This window comes from Aegilops tauschii, chromosome 2 (assembly GCF_002575655.3).
Source record: "Aegilops tauschii subsp. strangulata cultivar AL8/78 chromosome 2, Aet v6.0, whole genome shotgun sequence".
NCBI lineage: Eukaryota > Viridiplantae > Streptophyta > Magnoliopsida > Poales > Poaceae > Aegilops > Aegilops tauschii.
Window position 1 is genome coordinate 42,024,244 of NC_053036.3, and position 6,639 is coordinate 42,030,882.

The window sequence follows — 6,639 nt, forward strand, 5'->3', positions numbered from 1 at the left end:
TCAATATGCACGATTCTAGCTCCAGTGACCGTACGATGACCATCCAACGGCCGTAATGCTTCTTCAACCTCTGGTCTTCTTGCTCCAGCCGCCCAAACCAGCGCCGGTCGTGCCTCGTGCTCCTGCCTCCCATGGCCGGCTGCGATGCGACGGAGGCCTCACCGCCCCCTAGTACTCCCACCGCTGGCTAGGCCATCCCTCTACTCACCCACACCCCCTGTTATTCTGCGGCGACGATAGCCTCACACTGTAGCCGAACCACTGAACCCTCGTACTCCTCTCCACGTGGGCATCCACTGCCACGTCTTCCCCGGCTCCACGTCGTCCCCTTCCTAGGCCCCGCCGTCGTCCACCACCTTGGTGCTCTCGACGCGGCGTGGTCAATGTGGTCAACGACCGACTTGTATCGGAAGAGTACTATACGTGGAGAGGCTGACAGATGGGTCCATGGCCGCAGCTGGGTCCACGGCCACAGCCCAGTTTTTTTGTGATTTGCCAAGTAAGTCGCTTTGTCAGGCCTGTTGGGCTGCAAATCTTTCAAGACGAGGAGTGCTTCATTCAGCTGGCCGAGAAAATGGCCTATCAGTAATGAGAAATGGGTTGTACATTTTTAAAACACATCAAACCGGCAATTAGTTTCAAATTTCTTTTTTTCATTTTCACATTTTAAATTGCATTGATTTTTATGCGTGGACAATTTGTTGGATTTTATATTGATATACATTTTTTTTAAATCAATTTGAATGTGACTCAAAATTTCGGGATTAAAAACAGTTCGGACCGCACCGAAATATGCAAAATTTCGTATAATTTGTTAACCGTGGCCACAATATGGGCTGTAATGCTAACAAAAAGAATATGGGCTCCAAAAAAACCTTAAGAATTAGCAAACGGGCTGTAAATTATTAGAAATAATGGCTGATGGGCTGTATGATGTTTTCCACGGATTTGAGGCTTTCCTAAAAAAAGTTGACACACAAGCAGTGACTGTTGGATGTCCATCCAACGGCTGTCGTGCTTCTTCAATCTCTGCTCTTCCTGCACCAGCCGCTCAAACAAGCGCCGGCGGGAATGCCTGCTCTCTCCTCCCCGCGGTCGGCGGTGCTGCCGCGCAGGCCTCACCGCCCCACCGTACTCCCATCGCTGGCCTAGCCATCCCTCTACTCACCCACACCTGTTGTTATTCTCCGGCGACCGCAGACGAACCAGTAAACCCTCGTACAGTCGTACTCCCCTCTGCGTGGGAAACAACTGCCGAGTCTTCCCTGCCTCCGTGTCATTCCCTTCCTAGGCCTCGCCGTCGTCCACCGCCCTGGTGCTCTCGGCGCGGCCTGGTCAAGGTGGTCAACGACCGACATGCATCTGAAGTGGACTGTACGTGGAGAGGCTGACAGCTGGGTCCACGTCCGCACACAAGGAAATGCCTCCTTATTACGCGCAAAATAATGATTCCTCCACCTGACATCTAGGACCCACCGAAAGGGCCTCTGTATTGCGCGAAGAAAACGTTACCGCCGTTGACAGCTTGGACCCACCAGCTATATCTTCGCACGCAAGGAAGTGCCTCCTTATTACGCACAAAAATATGAATACTCCCCCAGCTAGCTGGGACCCAGTATAGTGGCAGGCTGACTTGTGGGCCTACTAAGTTGACGGGTACGGAGGGCTTTGTCAACTTAGTCAATATGCACGATTCTAGCTCCAGTGACCGTACGATGACCATCCAACGGCCGTAATGCTTCTTCAACCTCTGGTCTTCTTGCTCCAGCCGCCCAAACCAGTGCCGGTCGTGCCTCGTGCTCCTGCCTCCCGTGGCCGGCTGCGATGCGGCGGAGGCCTCACCGCCCCCTACTACTCCCACCGCTGGCCAGACCATCCCTCTACTCACCCACACCCCCTGTTATTCTGCGGCGACGACAGCCTCACACCGCAGCGAACCAGTGAACCCTCGTACTCCTCTACGTGTGGGCATCCACTGCCGCGTCTTCCCCGGCTCCGCGTCGTCCCCTTCCTAGGCCTCGCCATCGTCCACCGCCCTGGTGCTCTCGGCGCGGCATGGTCAACGTGGTCAAGGAACGGCTTCCATCGGACGTGGAGAGGCTGATAGCTGGGTCCACGGCCGCAGCAAGGAAGTGCCTCCTTATTACGCGCAAAATAATTATGCCTCCACCTGAAAGCGGGGACCCACCGGACGGGCCACCGTATTTCACGAAAAAAACGTTTCCCCCTGACTGCTGGGACCCACCAGCTACATCTTCGCACGCAAGGAAGTGCGTCCGGGCAAAAAAAACGATTCGCCCCGCTGACTGCTGGGACCCACCAGCTACATCTTCGCACGCAAGGACGTGCCTGACAGTTGGGACCCACCTGGTCGAAGCGTACGTAGCTTTGTCATTCTGGTCGCGAACGTGTACGTATATACTGGTCGATGTAGAGGCGCGCACGTAGCATGTACACATATGTACAGCGGCCAGGGTGCAAGAAAGTAAATACGGCCACGTACGTACATACGGGCGGGGTCTCGAACGCCTACTCGCACGTACGTATGACCAGGGCTCGTGTACATGGCTGGGTCCGAACGGAGAAACAGCGTCGTCGTCGTGTTCATGGGGAGGCAACGGAATGCGTCGTGTTCATCGGGAGGCAACAGAACACGTGGGAGCCAACCGGCTTGGACAGAACAGCCGATGGAAACGAGGCCTGGCATACCGCAGAACGGAGGAAACGGCCTTGTGTTCGACCGGCCACGTTCGAAACGGGATCCTGTTCATCAGGAGGGGTCTGGCATACCGCAAAATGGAGGAAACGGACCTCCTACGGTCGAAATGGGGGTCCTGTTGATCGAGAGGGGTGTGGCGTACCGCAAAACGGAGGAAACGGACCTGTGTTGGATCGCTACGATCGAAACGGAGGTCCTGTTCATCGGGAAGGGTGTGGCGTACCACAAAACGGGACTCCACGGGATACTGTTCATTTCCACCGTCGACCCCCTCCAACCTCCACGGGCTACTGTTCATCCACCGTCGACCTCCTCCAGCCTCCACCTGCGACTGTTCATCCACGGGCTCTTGTTCATCCAGCCTCCACCGCGCGCTACTCCACCGGCTACTGTTCAACCAGCCCTCTCCATGGGTTCCTGATCAACCACCCCTCCACGGGCTACTGTTCATCCTGCCCTCCACCGTCTACTGTTCATCCTGCCCTCCACGGGGTGGTCCTGTTCATCCAGCCCTCCACGGGGTCCTGTTCATCCAGCCCCAACCGGTCGATCGATCGGGGTACTGTTCATCCAGAGGCAATACCACGGGGTCCTGTTCATCCATCCCCACCGGGAACTATTCATCCAACCCCCCCCCCCCCCCCGCAACAATCATTGTTCATCCATAGGTAGCATCGATCGGCTTCAGTTAGCAGCAGTAGCGAAGGAATCGCTCGATCGGGTCTAGTTAACTGCCATCTATCGATCGCTCGGGTTCAGTAAGACGTAGCCTGCAGTGCAATCACTCGGGTTCAGTTAGAGCCCAACGCCTCGCTCGGGTTCAGTTAGAGCCCAACGCCTCGCACCCACGCGCGTTCGTGTACGAGAGAAACGCGCATCGCTCGGTCCCGACCACCCACCGTAACCAGGAACACCCCGATATTTTCCTCGCCCTCGCTTCTACCATGGTTTTTTTCGTCATGGACGGCCCAAAGAATGTCATGCAGCTGCGTCTCCGGCCCGCCCAGGACGAAAGCCCATTTTCTGTCATGATTTTTTGTCATAGAAGTAGGACCCCACCACATCTATGATGATACCGGGTTTTGTCACAATTATCGTCATAGAAGTGTCATAAGTATGACAGAAAAAAATTCGTTTGGCCCAAAATGTCACGGATGTGTCTTTTTTTGTAGTGCTAGTAAAACCCTTTGGGTATTAGTCACATGGCGATGTGAGCTAATCAAATGATGATGCGAACTATTGGTGTTAAATCACATGGCGATGTGAACTAGACTATTGACTCTAGTGCAAGTGGGAGATTGAAGGTAATATGCCCTAGAGGCAATAATAAAGTTGTTATTTATATTTCCTTATATCATGATAAATGTTTATTATTCATGCTAGAATTGTATTAACCGGAAACTTAGTACATGTGTGAATACATAGACAAAACAGAGTGTCCCTAGTATGCCTCTACTTGACTAGCTCGTTAATCAAAGATGGTTATGTTTCCTGACCATAGACATGTGTTGTCATTTGATGAACGGGATCACAATATTAGAGAATGATGTGATGGACAAGACCCATCCGTTATCTTAGCATTATGATCATTGAGTTTTATTGCTATTGCTTTCTTCATGACTTATACATGTTCCTCTGACTATGAGATTATGCAACTCCCGAATACCGGAGGAACACCTTGTGTGCTATCAAACGTCACAACGTAACTAGGTGATTATAGAGATGCTCTACAAGTGTCTCCGAAGGTGTTTGTTGGGTTGGCATAGATCGAGATTAGGATTTGTCACTCCGTGTTTCGGAGAGGTATCTCTGGGCCCTCTAGGTAATGCTCATCACTATAAGCCTTGAAAGCAATGTGACTAATGAGTTAGTTGTGGGATGAAGTATTACAGAACAAGTAAAGAGACTTGCCAGTAACGAGATTTAACTAGGTACGATGATACCGACGATCGAATCTCGGGCAAGTAAGATACCGATGACAAAGGGAACAACTTATGTTGTTATGCGGTTTGACCGATAAAGATCTTCATAGAATATGTAGGAGCCAATATGAGCATCCAGGTTCCGCTATTGGTTATTGACCGGAGATGTGTCTCGTCACGTCTACATAGTTCTCGAACCCGTAGGGTCCGCACGCTTAACGTTCGATGACGATTTGTATTATGAGTTATGTGATTTGATGACCGAAGTTTGTTCGGAGTCCCGAATGAGATCACAGACATGACGAGGAGTCTCAAAATGGTCGAGAGGTAAATATCGATATATTGGAAGGCTATATTCGGACATTGGAAAGGTTTCGAGTGATTCGGGTATTTTTCGGAGTACCGGAGAGTTACCGAAATTCGCCGGGGGAAGTAGTGGGCCTTAATGGGCCATATGAGAACGGAGAGAAGGGCCTCAAGGGGTGGGTGCACGCCCCCCATGGCAAGTCCGAATTGGACTAGGGAGGGGGCGGTGCCCCCCTCTCTTTCCTTCTCCCTCTCCTACTCCTTCCCTCTCTCCCCTCTTGGAAAAGGAAGGGGACTCCAACTAGGATTGGGAATCCTAGTTGGACTCCCCCTATAGGCGCGCCCCTCTTAGGCCGGCCTCCTCCTCCTCCCTCCTTTATATACGTGGCCAAGGGGGCACCCCAAAGCACAAGAACACAAGTTGATCTTTAGCCGTGTGCGGTGCCCCCCTCCATGGTATTCCACCTCGGTCATATCGTCGTAGTGCTTAGGCGAAGCCCTGCGCCGGTAACTTCATCATCACCGTCGCCACGCTGTCGTACTGACGGAACTCTCCCTTGGCCTCAACTGGATCAATAGTACGAGGGACGTCATCGAGCTGAACGTGTGCTGAACACGGAGGTGCCGTACGTTCGGTGCTGAGATCGGTCGGATCGTGAAGACGTACAACTACATCAACCGCATTGATATAACGCTTCCGCTTTCGGTCTACGAGGGTACGTGGACACACTCTCCCTGCTCGTTGCTATGCTTCTCCTAGATAGATCTGGCGTGATCGTATGAATTTTTTTGAAATACTACGTTCCCCAACAATTAGGAGATCACTAGGAAGTGGTGACATGTAGAGGCTCACCAGGGATTCCCATACATCACCATGACAATCTGGAGGGTCTTGCCATAGCCGCCGTGGGGCAGGTTGACGATAAGTGGGGCTAGCCATCCGTAGCAGCCCACTCGAATGCACATGACGACATCATGGGCTGGCCGTCGCTCACGCGAGTGGCCAGCTCATGTGTCATGTGGTACACGGACCTCGCATCAAATGGAGCGGGAACCAGCCGTCCTGGGTGTGCTTGCTCGCTCGAACCGAATGCGCCAAATAGAAGGACAGAGAGGTGGTCTCCGGGTCTGCAGTCGAGGCACAAAGAAACATTGTTATATTTAGGACATCAAAGAAGCCATGTAATACTCTGAATTTTCTGGTCAAAACCACAAATGGCATCAAGTATCTCAGAGGCGCAAGAAGTCAAGATTCACAAACAAAACAAGAACCAGATTCAAAACATATGGAAGATGATCAAGGTAGAGTAACAAATCTGTTTAACAGATCCATCAACTATGATATGGCTCTCAAATTCTTCTACCGGATAACACATTTTTTTCTCAAAATGCAATGGCTCAGATGTTATATAACATTTTTTCCAGTCATGAATTATCAGAAGCAGAACTGGCATGTTTGCTAAAAGTGGTTATCATCATAGCCAGGGTCAAACCAGAACACACAAATCTAAATGAAGGCCCTTGTTTACCCAGATGTGTAAAAGACAGCAACCAAACTTATATAACAGAGCAGAGATTCAAAATCACCGCATCCCAAAACAGAACATGTTAAAACAATTACAACACGCATCGTTCAATCTATATTGCAGCCCTAGTTCAGCTCATGTGCATCTAAATTGCAGGAGACCAGAA

The 6,639-nt window shown here is 51.3% G+C and overlaps 1 non-coding gene across 1 annotated transcript; it reads right to left on the reverse strand.

Moving 5' to 3' along the window:
• Positions 1–6,338: 6,338 nt before the first annotated feature.
• LOC120970287 (small nucleolar RNA Z223) lies at positions 6,339–6,434 on the reverse strand. Its single transcript, XR_005765001.1, has one exon. It is a non-coding gene; the product is annotated as a small nucleolar RNA Z223 (small nucleolar RNA).
• Between the last annotated feature and the right edge of the window lie 205 nt (positions 6,435–6,639).